Raw genomic sequence first — 21,981 nt, forward strand, 5'->3', positions numbered from 1 at the left:
CCCGTTTCAAACTTAATATTTAAGAAGCCTTATTTTCTTCTCACTTCCTTAAGAATACCCCACCTATTGAATTTGTAAGTTCAGCAGTAAAACAACTGCTGCTACTACTGAAACAATACTGTAAGCTGCTCTTTTAGTGAGCCTTGTGAACAGCCAGTTTTATTCTTCTGATAAGCCTATGCCCTATCAATTGGGAAGTGTAGCATATAGTCATTTCCTGCATTTTGAGTTGCCCATTTCTTATGAGCTCTGAAGCAAGCACTGAATCTGGTTTTTGTTCTTCCAGTAGTACTGTAATACTAATGGAAGCAGAAAGCATTTAGTTAGTTCATGAAATACAAGTGCTGTTTCTACTTGGATATTTATTCTGACCTTTATTTTGGACAGTTTCTCTGCCATGATCAGATTCTCTGATTACAATGTCAGCTTTCACTAGAAATCTCTTTGTGATTTAACTGGCAGGGTTTGGGAGTTTGAGCAGCTGGGTATGCAGCAGCTCTGACATGTAAGTAGTGCTCAAATGTTGAAAAGGAAAGTTCTTCCTGGCAATGAGATAGGGCTAGGCTCTTGTTTCTAGGCTGTGCCAGAGGTCTTATTTTATGACTTCTTGACTTGCCTGTGTTCCAGTGTATAATAGGAAAATAATCCTTTCAGGGCTGTTGAGATACTTCACAAATGTGAAAGCATTTGGAGATTCTTGGCTGGATGATAGTGCATGCTGCTGCTCTCGGTAGTATAAACATGAATGTTACAAGTGTATTTACACAGAATAAGAACTAGTTATTTAAGCTAATACTGATTTTTCATGCTGCAGATGGGAGAGGTAAGTAGCTGATCACAGTTTTCTCAACTAAGTTGTATTATGCATGGTTACCAGACATCGTAGTCGGTCATTCTCTGACTGTTTGTGTTTCATGGGGGCTCCATCTGTTTGATGGAGCGGTGCTGTTTAGTGGCAAGTACAGCAGTCTGAAAAGAGGGAACTTAACTGAACTTGAAACTTATTCCTCCCTCTTTAATTTCCTGGTCTGTAGAAGTAGAATGATGTTAACATATTGGGAGATTCATAAAATTTAAGGTGAGAACAGACAATTAAGTTGCCTTCTCTGATATGTTTTATATGCTTTGTATCACAAGCCTTTAAATTTTAATCATTTACTCTGAAACTGAGACCAGTAACTGATGTTTGGCTAAAAACAATTTGAAAGCTTTCCAGCCTTGAGTGTCTGTCATTGGTAATTTCAGACTCATCACTTGTTTGTGCCATCTCACTGTTAAAAATAAGTGGCTGATTTCTAATTTGAATTTGTCTAAGTTCTGCCGCTGGTTCTTGTTAAGACTTTCCTGACAAGATTAGAGCCCTTTAGTACCCAGTAGTTTCTTGCCATGGAGGTACTTACACTCTGTAATCAAGTTACTCGATTGATAAGGAAACAGAGTTGAGCTTTTAAGTCTCACTCTGAGGCATTTTCTCTAGCACTCAGATCATCCGGTGATTCTTCATGGTCTCCGTTTATTTTTAACATTGTGGAAACCAAAAATGGTGAATGTTCCAGCCTGTGTCTGATCCGTTCTGAATGCAGAGTGCAGTGGCCCTGCTTGCTATGCAGCCATTTAAGAGGTTCACGTTAGCCCTTTGGCATAGGGAAATCCTGTTCATGAGCCTTGCTGCTCCCAGCACTAAGATTCTTTCTAGTAAAGTCTGCCAATTTAGTAGTTACCATCTGCATTTCTTAGATTATAAATTTGGTTTTGTATTCAGATGTGTTTTGCTTTCCTGAGCTAAGTTAAGGTAGGTGTTCAGACTTTGTTCTTTTGCAGTCCCTTCCTCAAAATAATGTACTGTTCCTGTAGTCCTGGTGTCAGTCACAGATTTTTATCTGCAGTGATAAAAATGTTGAACTGCATCAGACCTTAAATTTAGTGACAAAAAAATTAGCATGATGCAATCCCAGGAAGCAGATTAAGAACTGGCTAACTGACAGCTCTCAGATAAGGGGCAGCTAATGTGGATTTCCACTAGAACCAAAGTATGCTCTGTGCACGTACTTTCTTCTGTTTGACTACATTTGTAATCTTTGAGAATAAAGTTAGTCCTTTATCAAGACGTTTGTCATTAAAACATGCTGACTGGCACTACCAGTGTCCCTGTTCTCTAATTCTTTGCTGGGAAAATATATCCATATTTTGTTTTCCCTGTTGGTTTGCCTGGATTGACACCCATCTGACCACCTTACAGCTCTCCAGATTTGCTCCCTCCCCTTTTTCAGCATTAGCATAATATGAACATCCATTGGCATGGCGTTTTGCCTTCGTTTTCTAGATTCCCCCATTGAAACACAAAAAAAAGTTTCCACCCTACAAGACTGCAAAAAGCCCTTTTCGGTGCATTTTTTTTTAAGGCTGATGTGAAATGTTTTCCCTGCTAATGGATTTGTTGAAAATAATCTTTTATTACTGGTGAGTTAGAAGGTGTTTCATGTGAGAAAACCATGTTGCCCCAGTTTAACAGAAAACTGTTCACAGTGGTCTTGGTGGCTCGCCCTTCCACTAGAAAATTACTGGTTTAAAATTTTATTACTATTATTTTATTGTGTGTGTTTGGTTTTTTTTAATATCTTGAATCTTATACTTTGGTTAGTAAGAGGAACTTTCCAAGACCTTTTGTCTGCGAGTATAAATTCGCAATGCTTTTGGGGTGGCCGTGGTGCATCTGCTGGCAGATTGCATGGCATCATGGAAGTGAAGACCTTTCCAACCTTTACAAGTGGCTGCTTCTGAAATCACTTGTGAATTATCCTTCAGTTCATTTCATGGGCATTATTCGCATAATACTGGTGTCACTCTTCTGTCACACTCAAGTAAATTCTGTTTTATTCATAGCAGTGTGCCTTCTTGCTTTTTGTTAAAAATGCAGCTGCTTTCACTTGCTGGCTGTTCCCCTGAATTTCCCTTTTCCTGTCCCAAACTGATAGTTTTTACTCCCTCCATGTTGCAGCTGTAATCAGTAGTGCACAGGAATGTCTCTTTCTGTAGGAGCAGCAGTATTTTTGCTGTTGCTTTTTAGGATACTGGACAATGAGATCTTGAAACCAAACCTCCTTTAAATACCATTGTTAGTAGTAAGTGAAGTGTGTTGTGTGGGATTTTTTTGTTGGTTTATTTGGGTTTTTTTTCCCCAAGGTAGGTGTTTGAAAGGACTTGCTCCTTGAGAAAGCCCCCGATTTGAAACCTGCTGATTCCAGGCAGATAAAAGGCAAAGAGGTCGGGTGAGTATCTGAAGTTTGAGATGTCTGCTTCCTTTCTGGCTATCGGTGGGAAACCAGCCATAGCAGTGGGCTTTGAGGAAAGATTTGGAAGGGGGCTGAGACACAGGATCTCGGAGGCTGGGAAAGACATTGTAAAAGAAGGTATGCCATTTTTACTGCTTGCAGTCTGAGGTGTGGCACTGTGGAAGTCTGTAAGGCAAGTAACAGAAACTCAAAAATGTGTGCTGTTTTGTTGGACATAAATATTTCTTATAATGCAAGCCTCTGAGCTCAGCTAGCGGCTTTCCTGCCTCTAGCTAAATCGGTATCTGATTTTTCTGTTCCTCTGCTGTCTTCTTGCAGGAGTTGCTTATTGACTGAAATTGTTTCCATATGGCTGCAATGTAGAGCTTGATTACATTAAACGTGGTGCTTTCCTGTGGCATTGCAGTGCTATGGAAAGATCATCTCTCTTTCTCCTTCCAACCTCCCCTTCCTCCAGAAAACCTTGGTTTTGGATTGTTGGATTGTCTTACTTGCTTAGGTATTATCTCCTCCCCCCTTCTGAGGCTTGTACAACTGGAAAACTAGGATCCAGTTCTTTTTTGGCTCTTTGTATTTGATTGCTTAGGTGGGTTATGTTTGTGCTTAAGTTGTTGATAAAATACTTAAAATGAATATTAGAGTGACATGGTTGCAGTTTGAGAGGTTACTGGAGCTGGGGCCCCAATTTGTTAAGCCCTAAGCAAGTGTGCAGACAAGATACTCTCTACTTCCAAAGAGTTTACTGCCCATCAGGACAGTCCATTTCAATTATATTTGTTTACACTGGTGATCAGTTTAAATACTGCACCAAGAAGGTGTTAAAATTCCTGTACTCCTACCCTTCAGGATGCTAGAGGGCCTCACTACTCATCTGGAGCCTGGAAGCCAAGTCTACTTTGTGGAAAACACATCCATTTATTAGCAAATGGATGCATCTGTATCTTTGGTAAGAATAAAGCTGACTCTTGGCTAAGTTAGCTAATAAAACTAGCAGTGAAGCATCTCCACCCTCTCTTCACAATTACTCTCTCATTTATAAACTTTGAGTTTATAACCTGGATTAAAAAATTGGTTTTTGTTAAAAAAATTGTTTTATTTAAATAGGTTAAAATACCCAAATACCATTTTTTTAAGCCTAAGCCACCTGACATAATGCCTACACTTCCTGTACTTAAACAGAACCTAAACAATGTATTTTTACTGCCAATATCTCAAGTCAAACCAGTGAAGTGATGGTAGTCACTCTTGGCTGAGCACATGGAACCAGAATCTGATGAAACAGTAAACCAGCTTTTGACAGAAGTAGCCTCTTCTGCATGTGCGTATTTTCTTCAATTCTGTATATTCTATAGTTCAGATAAGACTGTTTAATTCAAAACTGAGAGAGCATTTGGGAGCTGTAAATGCGGAAATGCTTGTTTTCCTCACCTAACATAAGGTGGAAAAAAAGAACAATGAAGAAAGAGATTCTCTAATACTGAAATCTTTCAGTGGAGGACACAGCAAGGTTCAATTCACTTAATAAAGATAATTCATTTGTTTTCACTAAACCATTTTAAAATGCAAACCATGTTTCTGTAACTCTTTTATGCGTCCAACACATGTGATGTATCATTCCAGCTTAATAAACTGTAATACATAAAAGCTGGCATGTTTAAAGTTGTTTTATAAACTCTCTGGCTAATAACCCAGGGTGCAAACTGAAATGCAGGTACACTGTTCAGGCTTTTGTCATGCTAGAGTGTGAAGCTCCCTCCAGTCTTTTTTTTTTTTTTTTTAAAAAAAACCCAACAAAACAGTATAGTCTGAAAACTTCGAGGGGAAAAAAGCTTTCCTAACCACGGGGTATCCAGTGACTTGCTGGGTGCTCTAGGGCACTCCGAGGTGTTAGATGTCTATGAGGCGGGTCCAAGCTGCAAGTTATTTAAATGTCCCTCATAATTTAGAGGTGTTAGATTAGTGAGCTGGCACGGAAAAGTAAGACAGTGTCCATGAAGCTGCCATGGCTTTCTTGTCTGCTTGTCTTTTTTGTTTAAAGGACTTGTTGCTGCCCAGTAAAGGCTGTAGGCACCTTGTTCCAGTTGGGATATTACAAGTCTTAAAATTGTGGTCCAGTGGGGCTGCCTCCCTTCAGCCCACACGGAGGCACCTCACTTCGATAAAAGGGTGGATTAAAATCCTTTTCCTTCTTTGTGTCTCTACTTCATATGGCTCCTTGTCCAGCATGCTGGTTTTTGTGGATCCCTTGATAGATGGCTTGTACGCATTGTGAGGAGAGAACTTTTCATGAGAGGCTTTGGATCCTGCAGCTGCAGCAGGATGCTTGCAGAGGCTGATTTGTCTTGAAGATATTTCTACTCCCTGTTTTGCAAAAATGATGTGGGAAAGGTGGGCTGGAGAAGCCTTAGTTTTCTTCACTCCCTCACAAAATGCATTAGCTACATGGGAGCAGAAATTAATCTGAGCACATTTAGTTTTCAGTGTTGACATGTTCACAAAAAGGGAGAAGGCAAACAGTGACTGTCACAGACCTTGTCTGTTCTACTTCTTGCATGTCAGATCTGCATTCTGCTTCTTACCTGGTGGATGACCAGCTAAAACCAAAAGAAAACTTCACCTCTTTAAACCCTTCCAAAGCTGCCTTCAAGGAGTTCCTTTATGCTAATGAAGTTAGTTTGCTAGTCACTTTTCAGTGATTTCCAGAGCTGTTGGAACAGAATGAGTTAATGGAGACTCTCTTGTGTGGGCTCAGATATTTGAATATGGAATAGAAGTAGTACTTAATACCTGCAATTTCATTAAATTTCAATGTCTTTAAAATTTGAGTCCTTAAAACAAGAGAAAACGTTTGAGGCAGTGGGTGTGCTCTCTGTTGGCTTTCACAAGAACTGAACTGGAACTGTATTGAGGGTATTTTCTTTTTTTAATTAACAGTAGATCACTGAGTTCAAGGTTCTTTCATACTTAAGAATAATTAATCCTGCGTTGTTTTTGCTTTTGACGGACTTACTGTCAACCTTCCAAAGGAGACATAGGCCCTTCTTCCAATTACTTGATGAACCGATTTAGTACATGCAGCCTTTCCTCCCATCATGGTAGAAATTTTATTCTGGTGTCCTCCTGGGTGCTGCTTCCAAACTCTTGCTTTATGCTTTCCATCTCTTACAGATAAAAACTGCACAGTGTTGGGATTGAAACACTTTTATTCTCCTTGCCTGCTCCTGGAAATGTCTACAGCGCTGGCCTTGTAGTGAACAGTATGTGTTAAATGTCCTGCAAATAGCTGGATAAAGAGGATGATCCTTCAGTTTTCTTCTAATGAGAATTACTTCTGAGAAAAGACTGCAGGCTCAGGGCCCTACTGCCATTGCAGTATTATCACTACATTTTGGCTGCAAATGTGATTTCTTTTTTCTTAAATATTAAAGGGAGAGGTTATGACTTCTGAGGTATAATTGTGCAGAGACATTGCTTGGGCAGACCTCCTAAACTCTCCTGCATTAATTTGGATGTGCTGGGTATGAGCTTTGCGCACTTGCAGCTGCTAAGGAGAGTCGTGGACGGTGACTGGTGTTCTCAGAAACCAGAGAAATGGCAAGTAACGTGCCTGCTTGCCTACTGCATCTTGAGTCTCTCTTGCCTGTTTTTCCTGCTCCTGTTGACAGCCTTTCTTTTGCATCTGTTCCTATGCCATTTGCAGTCATAGTTCCCAATCACAGACTTAGTTTAAAACCTATTTTAAGTAACTTTTCAGCTCTGGCCTTAGTCAGCCACCTAACAAAAAGAGATTTAGCAAAGTTCTCTCAGGTTTCTGAAGCTACCGTGCCAAAAAGCACGGACATCCCTACCTTGCAGCTCTGAAACAGCTTGTTTTTATAGGGGAACTTGTCTTTGTAGTCCAGTTGTTACCCCAGCACCAACCTAAATCCAGGTGAATCATCATGTGCCTGCACATTTATTTTTAGAGCAAGTTGCACTGGAAAATTGCATATGCTGCAGGGGGGTTAGACCTGACAAGTTTCGGAGGTGCAGTCTGACCTCCTCAGTTTTGTGGCATGTGCAAATGGGGAAATGAAATTAATAGTTTCCATATAGATACATCCTTGTGTTTTTCATCCTGTCCTCTGTTCTTCTCTCCTTATTTTTGAAAGGTGGACCTTTTAAAACCTTTTACAATAGTTCTTAAAGACGTACTTAAGACAGACTACTGTCAGGCTGGCACAAGGGAGGGTTTAGAAGCCAGTTATTTAATTGGTGTTTTACATGGTAAACTTTGAAATTGTGAATTCGGTGAGGTTCCTGCTTTGCTGCTCTTTTTCTATGGAGCAGCAGTGTTGCACACAGAGAGTACTTCTAAAAATAAGGGTGTATGTTGTGAAGGTGTTGCTTGAAGCTATGCTCTGATCTGCAGTAAAGGCAGAGCTATGCTAATTTGTACCTCTGAATATAGGCAGCTGTGAAATAAGATATACTTAAGAGTTGCAAAACATAATACAGAAGCTTAAGTTCAGTTAAATTCAGGTTTAATAAACGAATGGCTGTAGTCAGATCAAAAGTTTGCCTTATCTCTGGCACAAGGCTAGATAACTAGCAGTCCTGGATGCCAAGGAAAGCCTGTAAGAATGAGGCAAACATCCCCAGTATATACTTGCAAATATCCTCAATGTGTGCTTGAGGCATTCGGTATATCTTTTGTATCCCATCTTTTCCAGTTAAAAGAGAGGTCTAGGCATGTTAAATCTTTAATGGCCCATTTGTCTAGACACACTGCCATCCACAGCTGTGTCCATTGCAATGTTTTCCACCTGTGTAATGTCACATACCTGGAGGCTAGGTAGCCTTTGTGAAGGGAGGTACTTTTTTTAGTTCAATTCCTAGTGAGCAAATGCCCTTAATTTGCATATTAAGTCACCTTTTTTTTGGTCTGGTTTGGTTTATTTATTCCTTTTTTTTTTTTGCTTGTCCCTGTTCAGTCCTGTTCTATTGCCTCTTAAAGGCTATTGCCACTTACAATAATTATTTGTTCATGCCTTTAAATTCTGTGGATAGTAAACAATTACCCCTTTCCTCTGAAGTTACCATCCTCACAGATCTGTTGACAGGGCTGCTTATTTAATAACGGATGTGGTTCAGATGAAATTGGTTGGGATAACATGCACCTGTATGTAACTTCATGCTTGATCTAGCCCAAATAGTTTTGTTCAAAGTGATTTGAGGAGTGCGCACACAAAGTTCTGTGCCGGCAGGACTCTGCAGGTGCTTATTCCTGGCAAGGAGGTGATGGCAGGAGAGGCAGGGCATAGCACAGCACACACAGGTTGGCTTTCTACTGACATACCTGTATCCAGAAAAATACATCTGTCTGCGTCCAGAGTAGCATGAGCATCGCAGAATGAGGACAACAAATGATTTCTCTCTATTTTGGGTCATCTACAAACATCTATAGGCCTATCAGTTACTGTTTAACTCCAACTGTGTGTACTGTTCGTGCGTAAGGACTAAGTCTGCTGTCAGTTAGAAAATGAATTATTTTTTTTTTCTGACTTGTCAGTACCTTTTTGGTGTGGTATGATTGCTATTTGGCTGTCATTTCTCGAACTTGTAAAGCTGTCTCCAGTGTATGCAGTTTTATATCCCATTCGCTTGCTCTTTCTCATGCTCATCATACTGCACTGCAATCATCTGTTCTCTTTTCTGCCCCCTAATACTGTTGGATTTCTCTCTTAATACTATTTTCCAAAAAATGCCTTCCTGTGAAATGCCACTGTGTGAGACTTTTCTTGGCTACAGTGATCTTTGTAAGTCTTCAACAAGAAAGATCACATTTATTTAATATTTTTTTTCTAGATACGTATTTGATAGCTGCAGCTTTTTGGAGCCTGACTGCCTCCTAGTTTACCTGAAATGTTTGGGGTTTATTAATAGAACCTGTGTGAACATACTGTTTCAAATGTTGTATGTACAACAGTGGTAGTTCTTAAGCTGGGGGTGGGGGTGGGGGATGGGGGGAAGGAGCTGGAAACAGTGCTGCAAGCTAAATTCCCATGACTTGCATCATTGAAAGCACAAAGGTTAATATTTTTTTCCATATGTTAATCTGTTTCCTGCTTTTATTTTAATGCATGTGTATAAAAAGATTTTGGTTTCTTTGTCCCTTTGCACTTGAGCAAGAAACTGTAATGCATAGTAGAAAAGTTGTTTGGTTTTTTTAGTACTTTTCATCTTAACAGTTCCTCTATAGAGGAAGAAAAAACATACTGAAACACCCTTCCAGTGAAATGTAAAATGAGAAGGCCTTAATACCTGAACTTAGCATTGTCTCCACTAATAAGAACAAAGATGACACAACAGACTGAATGGTCCCTTAGTCCCTCTGTTTTGGAGAAAGCAAGGCAAAGCATTAGGCTGAAGAGAATAATTTGCGAATAAATGGCTGTGAATGACATTTGCATTTCTCCTTGCAAGAAGTTAGTAACAGTTCTAATAGGAATGGGGTTTCCTTAACCTGAAATGAGTACCATGCTTAAATTTCATTGCTGCTGCTGATTTCTATCCAAAGATTTCTGTTTTACAGCTGTTATTAAAAATTTATGGGGCAACTTGAGATCAAAGCAAATATATATTCTCTTTATTATGTAAACTTGGGTTTTATGCAACATATGCATTGCATCCATACACTTTATGCAGAAATTCTTGTTCTAGCAAAGGCAAACAGCCTTTCTATTGTGCAGTTAGACCTGAGGTGTGGAAAAACAGGGATATATGCCAGTGATTAATGGTGCTCTGATTCTCTGTCATCTTTCCTTATCTCCCAAGTAACTTCTTACCAAAAGGAAGGCCTCTTCTGAGGTGCTGTACTTAACTGTTTCCTAGTTGAAATCTCCTGTACTGTGCTTCATATTGAGGTTTTGTCACTTTTTTTTTTTTTTTTTTTTTTTTTTTTTTTTGTGTTCCACAAAACCTGCATTTCCCCAGTGGTGTGCTGAAGGACTACCTTGGACTACCTTTCACTTCTTAAGGCCTAGACCAGAAAACATATTGGGTGCTTAACCTTATGTGATGGATGATGGTCTCACAATTGGGGCTTTAGACTGCAAGCAGTTTCCAGGAAGGGGATGGCCTGTCTTTTGTGCATTTGTTTGTTGCTCAGAACAAGGTGTCCCTCGCTCCAGGTAACAGGCTTCTGATAAATGCCTTCTGTTCATTCATATTTCTTCCCTGAATATCTTCTTGTCCTCCATTCCCACCTTGCTGCATACAAAAGTAAGCTGTCAATATTGGCATCTTTTATCAGATTGTTAGGGTGTTTTTTTTAATGTGTCAGCTTTGGGATCTACATGTTATCTAACAGTCTCAAATTTTACCAGGACCTAAGATGCTACCTTTGCAGCAAAAAGCTTGCCAGATGTGAACCCTGATGGTTCCAGTTTGAGAAGACAACTGAAAAACCTATGATCGCATAGTTTTTGGAGGGCTGTGGTTGCTTGTATTTAGGCATCTCTTTTGAGATTGGTACGTGCCAGCTCTGCTGTTTGTATTCTGCATCTGACCTGTCTTGTGTCTCCAGCTAGCTGGTAATTTCTGAGCTCTTACGTGAGTTGTTGCTTTTGCACATGATGGGATTTGTGTATGCAGTCCTGGGTATAACTTAGCTCTTGGTGTGCTGTTACTTTAAAGCACTGATAAAAAGACTGGTGAAATGAGGAGAGGGAGGGAAGGCAAAAATCTGAAAAGCTGCTAGATCTTAAAGATTAATCAGCTTGGTTTAAATAGCTAGCAAAGCTACAAGCATTCTTTCCTATACAGCGTGTTTTCTTCCATTCTGCTCTTGCAAAGTTGTTTCTCCAGGGGAAGATTTCAAGCTCCGTAAGACTGTGTTCTTATATTAGTGTCAGGACACAGGCTAAGATTATTTGTGTGAATATGTAGAAACAGTTACATTACCTGGGGTTACTTTCATGCTTTCTTGCTCGGTGGAATTATGGCCTCATATTGCATGATTGCTTATCTTTTACTCTGTTTATACACATCTGTATTTACAAACTCATACCGTTGAGTTTGTACTCATATGTATGAGCTTCCACCCTGAGCGAAAGAGAAGTCAGTGTGAATGATAGGGACTTCCTAGCCTGTGTAGATGGTAAACCCACTCCTATTTATAAATACTGAGGAATATAGGGTAGTAGTATCACATGAGGGGTACGTTCAGACCTAGGGTTGCTATAATTATTTAGATGGTTATTGGGTGTTTTGGTGGTTTTTTTGTTTCATTTGAAGAGTGTATACTCCTACGCCTTCCTGCACCCTTGCAACACACAAGGAATTGTCAGGGTTTTTTTCCTTGCAGCAAAACTGAAACACGAGCCACCTGAAAGATGGGGGCTCTTCCTGACACCATCCATGTTCATAGACCTGTTTCCCACCAGCAGCCACTCATCCTGTCACCTTTCTGCTGGGGGTTTTCACCTCCTCTGCTCTTCTCGTTTGGCTGCTTGCATAAGCAGGCTCAAAGAAGGGTTATAAAACTATGGTGAGGGCAGGGGGAGCGAGGGAAACGGATAGAGATGATAATTTATTCTTTTACATTTTCTCCTCTTTTCCAAATTGATTACCAGTTGTGCTTATGAAGCACCATTTACAAAACAGATTAAAACCTGAGATCTTTACATCTGTATCAAACAGGAAGTTTCCATATCGGTGCCAGTGACTTGCTGACTCTTGGTGGTCTATAAGGTATTAGAAGGGGGACTCTGAAATAATTGCAGCAAAATTAAACATTCTGTACTCTACTTACGGGCATATTCTCCACTGCTGTCAGTGTTTGCTGGCATTATCTGCCAAGCATAAGCTGAAGAGATGCAGGTTTTTTGTCAGTATTTTTAATGAAGAAAATGTTTTGCCAAAAAGGTCAGTGATTTTATGACTACCGCTTCCATATCTCTTAGTGTTAGTGGGATGCAGGATGGCCCGTAGAGTTGTTTCAAAAAAGTTGGACTTTTTTTTTTTTTTTTTTTAAATCTCACCCCATCAAAACCAGAGAGAGATGGGCAGGTGTGGATCAAGGGGAGCAGGTAGACATTGATCTGAGCAGATGGAAGTTGGGGAGTAATGCAATCAAGTATCCTGGGGGGACTGGACGGGGTCCTTTGTAGTCATAGGCAGCGGAGCGCACTATAATACTGCTCCAGCAGCCTGAAACTGGCAAAGTGCAAGGGCACAGCTGATAAGCACTGGATGGAGAGGTTGTATGGTGGCTGGGGGTTTATTAGGAAGCATTTTGTTCCTGAGAGAGGTTTAGCTCCTGATCCATCAAAGAGTGGTTATTAGATCACCTGGCAAGCAGGAGAAAATAAGGAAAAAAAAAGAAATTGTGTTTTTTAGCACCCACAGTCCTGTTGCTTCCCTAGTTATGATTTTTGAGGGAAATTTTTTTTTCTTTTTCCTCAATAGTGGACTCGGATCCAGGCAGTTAAGGGAAAATAAGAGTGTTGATCTTGAAACATCTTGGAAAGGAAGATTGTTGTCTTAAAGGCAACTATAAATGTGCTGGTATAATGCAGACTAAACCATGCTTAAAACAAGTCTATATCCATCACTGTGATACACTGAAATCCCAGTCTGCTGATTTGATGTCAGGATGATGGATTATGACCTTTTTTTATTATTTATTTTAGGGTTTAGTTGCAGACTTTATAAAAACATAAAGTGTGTCTGGCTCTGGTTGTAAGGTTTATTGAATGGCTGGGAGAAGCTTTTAGATTTGGAGCACAAGTAGTGGCTTGTTTTCATATATTTATATACACAAATGCATTTGTATGTAGGTATAATTTATGTTTGTTTATGTATATAATTTACAATGGGTAAAATTACAACCAGGTATAAATCACATTGTTACACGCATGGTAGTAGTCTGAGGTCAATTCATGGGTGTAGCCTTGCTGTGCTTAAGAGTTCCTGCATGTGGAGAGGCAAGTTTAAGCTGATAAGGAACCAATTTAAGATGAAACGGTGTAAGGCGCTCACAGTGACACTCAGGTTGTACAGATTTATTTAAATTGCTCAGAGGTCTGGTTTAATCCTTCCAATTTGCGTAGACAAGGCCATTGGAGAACATCCCTGAAAATACCATGCATACCTGTGGATTTGCATAGCAAATGTTGTGCTTTGCTGCAGTGCTCCCCAGCTGCTCCAGCCCCGGTGGTACCAGTGGGATGGCTTTGTTCAAACCCTGCTGACTGCATTGTGTCCCAGCGAAGGTGGCTCTTGCAGTGTGATGCTGCAATGTTTACCTGTATAAGACTGTAGGATCTGCTACTTCATATTTAACAAGGTACGGACGGAAAGGCTGCACGTAGCTGGTGCTTTGTTTTAAAATAAAACTCTGAAACAGCTATTTGGCCAGGCAGCTCAACTTGTTCTACTTTCTGTTTGCCTGTGTGGTTGTTGAATAGCTTTGGCACTCAAGGTGTTTTATCACCTTGGTAGTACTTGCAACTTATCTGGGTGTCTTGTATAGATCTGATAGGAAATACCATCGTGTTATTCCTCATTTGGAATAACTAAATTACTAGTAACTAAAACCTTTTCTACTTCATGACAGTGAGGTGGTTTTTCTTCCCTAAAAGTTTTGACATTGCTTTTGCAGCTTCCTGGCATGGGAGTGACCAACTTCACCGGCTTAAAGCACAGTTTAGTAGTTTATGAACAACTTACTGTTTGAGCATTTCCTTTATATGCTGTGTGATACAACCTGATGATAGCTCTAGCCCCTTCCAATTTGCAGTTTTAGAAGATGGAAGAAAAGGAGGTTTGTTTTTAATTTGTGTGTTTCTTCCTAAAGGATTGGTGTAGTTGTTCGCTTGAATTTCGCGTTCAAGTTTCTTGCCCCATTTGTACCATAGAAATGTGATTGTCAGTCCAACGCCGCTTTTTCTTCCCATCAAGCCTAGAAAACTGACCAAAGAAAAGCTTGGGCGTACCCAGTGGTACAGTATTGTTTCACTGGATGGGGCAGTCAGTGTCTTTTACTGTAGAAATTGCGGTTGTACCCATGCCTCTAGGTGTAAATATTGACAAGCTGAACAGCCAGTTTGGTTCAGAAACTTGAAATCCAGGCAGCACTCCTGCCTTCAAGTGCAGGCAGGACCTTGTACTTGAGTGTTGCTCCGGCTCATAGAAGTGCAGTGAGTGCAGTGCTTTCTAGCTAGCTTGTGTAAAGTCTGTAAACAAAGCTAGACTAGCTTTGGCCTTTTATGAGGCAGAGAGAAATTTCTCCAGGGAGCAACGCACAGGATCTGCAACTACGCTCCTGTTCCAAACTGTCTGTGGAGGACTTCTGTCTCCATTACCTGGAAGAGGAGCCTAAGGAAGCTGTCTCTGCACTTACTAATTCACCCAGAACAGGCGCTGGCTAAACCACCTGAATACCTCTGGTCGTCCTATTGGCTTCTCCCAGAATTTCCTTTGCTTCCCTTCCCTTAGCTGTTCAGGGCAGAAAGAGGACTGCCTCCCAGGCAGGTAAAAGATAAGTACCAGAAGTTATCTCACCTCCATCATATGCATCACATTGAGGTTGTATTAACATACCTATGGCTTCAGAGGCTGGGTACTTGTACCAGTGTGTTGATCATCAAAGTTAACACTGCAGCATGTAGATCGATTTAGATCAAAGTTGTTTAAATAGCAGGCAGGAAACTTTGGTTTGAATAATTGATCTTTAGTTTTGGTTTGTGCATTTATTTCTTAGGTTCTGCTGAGAAGTTCATAGTTTTCTAGCAGGTGCCAAGAAGTTACTTAAACAATTATCTTACTTCCTATGCATTTATTACGTGCTGGATTAGAAAATGGTTAATTTTCTGCATATTTCCCAGCTGATTCCCACTTAAAATCATGTCAAGCTACATTGGGATGGAAGCTGGAATTCAGTTGAAAGGGCAGTTTTACTTGACATTGAGGTTGTGTTACACTTCATGTCAAAATACAGCTTTTCTTTTAAAATACGTTTATTAAATACAGTGAGTCTTGTCTGGATAAGGCAATTTTCACTTAATTTCTGGTTACCTTGTCCTTCCCTTCAAAAACATAGAGCTGGTGGAGCTCATCAATTTACCATATTTTTTATTCCTCATTTAAAAGCAAGAAACTGTTTTTCCTGCTTTCTGAATTCCCGGCTGATTTCTCAACTTTGAAAGCAGTAGTCATTGAACTGAGCTAAATAAACAAAGTAAAAAGAAAACGTTTGTTCTTTTGTACTTGCGGACAAGGATATGGCTTGAAAGATGGGCTGGCACTTAGTCAGACACTAGTTCCCAGTGCTTACCAAGTGACTTCCACTAGTTCACTGGCTTGATACTCTTTTTCCCTTGGAAAATTTTTGCAAAATGTGCATCTTAGTAATTTTCCTAATGTAAATTATTTTAATTTGGAAAGTAATTTTAAAGATTTTATTTTTATCTGCATGACTCTGCAGTGATGCAGATGCACCTTTGCTTGTAAGTATTGCAGCTGTGTTTGTGAAATCAAGGGCATGCGTAACGGTGGTCCCAGCCCTGTCAAATACCGTGTAGCTGAATGCAGGGTTGACAGGGTGTGTTGCTGGCGGGGGACCTCATGTACACAGAGCCCAGCACTACTGTGTTTTGCTCTGGGGCCTCACATCCCACATTTAGGCACTCATCTGTGATCTTTCAGTGGTACTTGGGGCCAGGGGCAAGGAAAGAAGTGATGCTGTCCTGAAGCTGCAGAGGGGAAACATCCCCTGCTAGGGACTCATGCTCGGGGTATTGTCCAGCTTTGAGTCTGGTCTAGGGATTTTTCCCTGGGGAGAAGGACCCTATAACTGAAAGTTTATATTCATGGCCTGCGTGTCTGGACTCAGAAGAGTGACCACAAGCAACATGCTTAAGAGTGAGCTCCTCTTCTCTTAAGATAACGTCTCTGTGAAGTCCTTCAGCTGTTCAAATGATAAGATTTGGTTTGGTTTTTTTGTTGTTGTACCTGCTGGTAAGTTTTTGGGATGAATCTCTGAAGATTGTTGGAAAGGAACTGCTTAAATTGCTTCTGTTGAAGGAGATGCATTCACGGCAGGATGCTCGCTGTGTAACAGGGCTCTCTGCTGGCTATTTTGAGCTTGTTTATCTTTATAGATAATGCTTGCCCTGGCATCATTCATAGTACTCCTTTAACTTTTAAAGGCTTTAAATGCAAGTTAAACATAGAGCGTCTACTTGTACTAAATCCTTCTTTAAATCCTTCTTTCAAGCTCATGTGAGCCGTTAAAGATGGCAGCAGTATGTCCTTTTACTGACAAGGCAGTGGGTCTTGAGCGAACGGCAGTGCCGCAGTCTGTAAATGCTCGAATTGGGATTAGTGCATAGAAAAATAGGAAATGGTTTGAACTCTGCTGAAGGCAGGACAGGAAAGTCACCCTGCAATTGCTAGAACAGGAGCTCAGTTTGCAAAATGAGCATTCTCAACAGATGCAACTTCTGTGCAGTAGTTAAAAATAAATTGTGAGGAGTTTAAAAAAAAAAAGTTGGGAAATAAATCTGGGCATCAGTTTATGGCAAGTCTAGTTTTCTGAGTGTGTTAGGGAATGAATTTCTGAGCTCTTGAGGCAGGAAATATCTGTATGTAGCCGTATTAGTTTCTTTTGCTCTCTTTTTGGGATATTAACTTTTCCTATTCCTTAGGTCTGGACTGTTTGCTCTACTGAAAGGAGCTAAACTGTCTAATTTTTCAAAATGAGAAAAATGGTGTTTTGCCACGTACAGGGATTTGAGGGGTGTGTGTGTGTGGGAGGGTTGTTGGTTTGTCCAGCTAGAGTTTTCTAGGACTCAGCATAATAATTTAATATTTATGAAATTTGTCTTTTTGGTTCCATCTTGAACAAATAAATGCCTTCAGTATGATGTGAGTTTTGTCATCTGAAAGTTTTGTCTTTCCCTATTGCATGTTTTGTTTTATTTACCAATTAGTGATAAGTGCATAGATTATAAATACATGGACTTAGATAAAATTCTTTTACTAAAATGTAGAGTATTTGCTTTTCATTCCTTCCCTCTTAGTCTGAAGTCAAAAGCATAAAGCTACTTAGGATCAATAGCTTCCTGGTTTTCTTAGGAACAGATTCCTTTTTTCCTTCACTTTTTTCCCCCCACATGTATTTGGGAGATACTATTTAAGCTCTGATCCTGAAAATGCTGAAGTATGCTAGTAAGCCTGCTAAATTCACTTTGGGTCTCCTGAGTGGAAAAGTTCACACAGTTGTCAGGGCCATGCATTCTCTAACCAAGAACTTTTCAGAACAGTAACTTTATCTGTGAAATTGTGGTGCTATTTAATCTTTAAAGTACTGTAATACTTTAAACTAAAACGTATTGTAATTGGATCAAAATGACCGTGATACAGTGACGGGCTTTGTGTTTTTGCCTTAAAAACCTGCTTGGAACTTGAGACAGTCTTGCTTTTGTGTATACCAGTAAGGAAGGTAAAAGCACTCAATGTTCAGTCTTCATTTCTGAGAGTTGTAGTTTGTGTAAAATGTTGTGCATGCAAAGCGTTGTCTGAATTCTCAGTAAGAGACTCCTGCGCTGTCCTGTCCCATTGTGCTTGGTAACTTTTTTTCATTTGTATGATTCTGACATCCTGAGTTTCCTCGGTGTGCTTGCCTCCTTCCAGTTTCTCCAGCATTTCCTTTCCTTGTTGTACCTTGAACTAGAGGCTGCAGGGAAGAAGGGAGAACCATGGAGGAGAGTTGGTTTACAAACGGGTTTGGACAGACGGTATCAGAATCACTCGAAAGGCTCAGGTGAAGAGTCTGAGGGTGAAGGAAACTAGGCAAAAATTACGGTAACTGGGAAAGATCTAAGGACAGACATCAGAAATAGTTTCTATAGGAAAGACCAGAGCAGGCCAGGGAGAACTGGAACAAAAAGCCAGCTTTCAGGAGCGCAGAGATTGGTAGGTTCTAGCTAACATTTTGTTGCCTTTAGCAAAGGCAGTTTTTCTTTAATGAAGGAGCTCCTACACTATGTTAATCCCTGCTTTGGTCCAATGATCAATGCAGGAAAACAGCATGCTGTGAAAATTTACCACGGTAGATCAATAGCCCCTAGCTACCCAACTGTATTAAAGGTAATTGATGGGCTGAGGGGATCTTGTAAACACTTGTTTGTCCCATCAGCATGTTTGCTTGTTTGTTGATGGTAAGGACATCCACAGAGCCACTGTCAGCTGCAATATATTTCTAGTTTTACTTGGGATTACTGCAGAATGTGCATTCATTTATCTTCTAAACCACTTCAGCATCCCAAATATGATTAGACATGAGTAATGGAAATGTATTAGTTGATAGTGAATTTTATAAATTTTTAAATAAGAACACAAAAGCCTTACTTATGCTGGGTGAATTGAGATTTAGAAAAATACCCAGCTAACTTTGGCCCCTAGATGACATTTTAAGGGATAAACGATAAAGGTTATGCAAATGAGTGAATTGATCAAAAGCGGTGATTTAAATCACTTTGATTTACATCAGCAAGAAGGAAGCTTTGATTTAAATCATTGATTTTAATCTTGTTTTGGGATTGTACTTTCTTTATTTTCCTAAAGACAGGTTTGATTTTCGTTGGCTGGTAACAATTTGAAACATGTTTATTTGCAAACAGGTATAGCTCTTAAGTTAATTTCTTAATTTCTGTCTTTGGGCAGGAGAGGGAATGCTTAACTGGTAGGGTAAAAGTGGGGCAGGGATATGTCCTTAAGCAGGTACATAATTTTAACAAATCCTCATTTAAATTCCTTAACATTTACATTTTCTAGAAATGGCAAGAGAGCTCTATAGAGATGAGGTTTGGAACTAAGTGTAAAAAATACCTCACAGGTTCGAGATTTGTATTTAAATGTAGCTATCTTAAAAAGCTACTGTAAAAAAATTTTTTGAGAAGGTGACAAAACCATCTCATAAATGTTTTACATTTTAAAACTGATTCATTAAAGATAGCATTATCTGCAGATAATGAACTGAACTGTTTCTGGATACTGTGTCCTTAAGTTGTGAGAGCTGGCAGATCTTATTCTTTTACCTCTTTTATTATTCACAGATTAGAAGAGGAAAACAAGCTTTCCTGCTTCATTTTTTCTTTTTTATTTTATTTTTAAACTCCCACTTGGTTATTCAGCTTTTGAATGAGCAAGTCATTGATTTGAATTAGATGAATAAACTAAAATGAACAAAATATTTATTCTAAGGGAAAAAGTGGTTTAGAACTTGAGACTGTTTCCAGGTGCTCATGCTGTACTTTGCACCATTCAGGAGTCGGACTTGTTTCACTTCCTTCCTGGTCTCCCCCAAAGACAGCAACATCTAATGCTACTAAATATTTTACGTGTAATTGTAAATAACCATATAGTAAGCTTATGCTTTAGAATAGTTGACCAAAATTTTGATAGAACTTTTAAAAAGTCAATTAAAAATAATTAAAAACCTCCTTTTAATCTTCCCTTATGAAATCTAGTATGAATGCAGGTAATTTCCTAGCATTTTTTTATTGGTTAATGCAACCTAGGTTTGGTAATCAAGCTGAAAGAAATGTACTAAAATAGTTTTCAGCATGGAATACATATTGGGTTTCTTTTTTTTTTTTCTTTTTCTTTTCTCTGAAGGACTTTAATAGCAGATTTTTAAAATTATTTTTAGTATAAAGTGTGTCTGCCTCACAGAGAAGTTTAAGTGGTTTGGTCACTGTTTAAATTCACAAAGCTAATGAGGCAGACAGACAGTTCTGTTTTCCTGTGATGAAAACCAATTGTCTTTCACACTTTTTTTTTTGTTTTTGTTGTTCCTAGACCACAGTCCTTGTTGAAGCCATAGAGCAGTTATAATGAAGATTGAATAAGAATAGACAAGAGATACTGGTCTGTTCAGATTTTCTATTTTATTAAAATTGATGGGATGATGACAGTTTTGTCTCAACTGTAAAGAGCACCTTATATCCTTTGGTAATTAACTATTTGCTTATTGCTCTGCATTCTCAGGCACTGTGTAAATATTCACCATTAGGAAGAAAGGCAACAGTTTTGGGTGAAGCAGATGATATCTTCCCAGCTTCTTCAACAGGATGAAACCTGTGGTGCTTCTTACAGCACAGTGCTTGTGCTCTGCTGAGAATTCTGTCTGTATTTGGCTGGAAGATGCTGCAGGGCCTCTCATTTTCCCAGGGGGACAAAAAATATCTTCAAAATGTACTTTTGTACCACCTTAAAACAAATACCTCAAAAAGTTAATTTACCAGAACTCTGTTGTTGAATATGCTATACTGTAAATCAGGGTGAAAAGTGAGGTCCCAACATTTTGTCACTCTTTTTTCACGTGAATTCTGTATTGTCAGGTCATTCATTTGCTGCTGTTTGTGTTCCTTGGTGATGCTATGATAAATAGCTTTACTTTGCATCATTCAAGTGACTGCTCCTGGAAATGACAAAGCGATACATTTACCAGTTTTTTTCAGATGTTAAGCTTTGCTTAATAAGTTAGAAAATACTTTTTTCTAATGGGGAATAAAAGCCTTTATGTAAATGCAAAATACTGTTGCTGTGTTCAGGTCTGTAAAACTGGAACAGAGAAGTAATGGTACGTATGACCTTATGATAAACTAGAAATGTCTGTTGTTGCATCCTTGGGTGCTTATGTCCTATAGCCTAGATTAGGTTTTTAATTCTCTGTCTCAGAAAACCTTTGCACATATCTGAATACAAAGCATAAGGTGGTTGTTGCAATGTACTGAGCCAGTTTCTATATATTGGAACATCCATTTAGGAGAAAAAAAAAAAGGTGGGACAGAATAGAAATATCAAATGTCAAAGAGAAATTAAGTGTGGTAACTGCTATTTACGCATACTTTTAATACAGGGGGTAGTAGATATAAAATGAGATGGAAAGGGTATCCTTCAGGATATGTGCCAGCTTTGATAAAATATGAGGATTCCTTACCCGTTGCTGTGAAGCACCTTGATACAATTATGTATCTGGTCCCTCAAAAATGTGGACATGGGAGTAGGTGTACAGATTTGCAGTCTTTGATTACTGTTTATCAGTCCAGGTAGAGGCAGTTCCCGCCAGGTGTAGCACTTACTTTCTCTTGCTCAGTTGGACAGGCAAACAAAAATAGGATGGGAATGTGAGGCAGGAACAGGACTGGAAACAAGGTGGTGTTAATATAAATCAAGTTAATGTAGAAGGTGAAAATGTGGCAGTAAAAGTATGGAGAGTTGAGTTCCGAGAGGATTCCTGCAGTGGAAGAAAAGGGCAAGGACATCGAAAGTGAAACCCACCCAGTTGCCAAGAGTTGTTCAAACCCCAGTGTGAAAGTTTCTTGTTAGGAAATGACCAATATGCAGTTTTCTGCATCTGCTGTGAGGAGTACAAGAAATAGTCGACCTAATTTTCATCAAAAAGTTGATATTAGGAAAATAATTTCTGTGTTGGGCTTCTGGAATAGCTCACGTGGGGCGTCTTAATATTCTGGTTGCTCTTCCCTGAGTTGCTGTAAGCTTTTCCTGCCAGTAACTTCATCTCAATGCAGCAACAGTTATCTGTAAAGTCTAAGTGATCCTGCAATAAAAGGGCCTTCTTAATCAAAGATGGTAAAGTCTGAGACAGTCAGTGCTTTCAGTATTGGCATCCTGT

General features: G+C 39.5%; 1 protein-coding gene across 26 annotated transcripts in view; it reads left to right on the forward strand.

Annotated features, from left to right (window-relative positions):
- HMBOX1 (homeobox containing 1) overlaps positions 1-21,981 on the forward strand; it is a 119,852-nt gene that overhangs the window by 6,916 nt on the left and 90,955 nt on the right. The window contains exon 2 of one of the 26 annotated variants that reach the window (XM_055809751.1): positions 3,188-3,269. The exons of the other annotated variants lie outside the window; for them this stretch is intronic. The gene's annotated coding sequence lies outside the window, so the exon portion shown is untranslated. The remainder of the gene's footprint in view (positions 1-3,187; positions 3,270-21,981) is intronic. 26 annotated transcript variants of the gene reach the window in all.

This window comes from Falco peregrinus, chromosome 7 (assembly GCF_023634155.1).
Source record: "Falco peregrinus isolate bFalPer1 chromosome 7, bFalPer1.pri, whole genome shotgun sequence".
In the NCBI taxonomy this organism is placed as follows: Eukaryota; Metazoa; Chordata; class Aves; order Falconiformes; family Falconidae; genus Falco; species Falco peregrinus.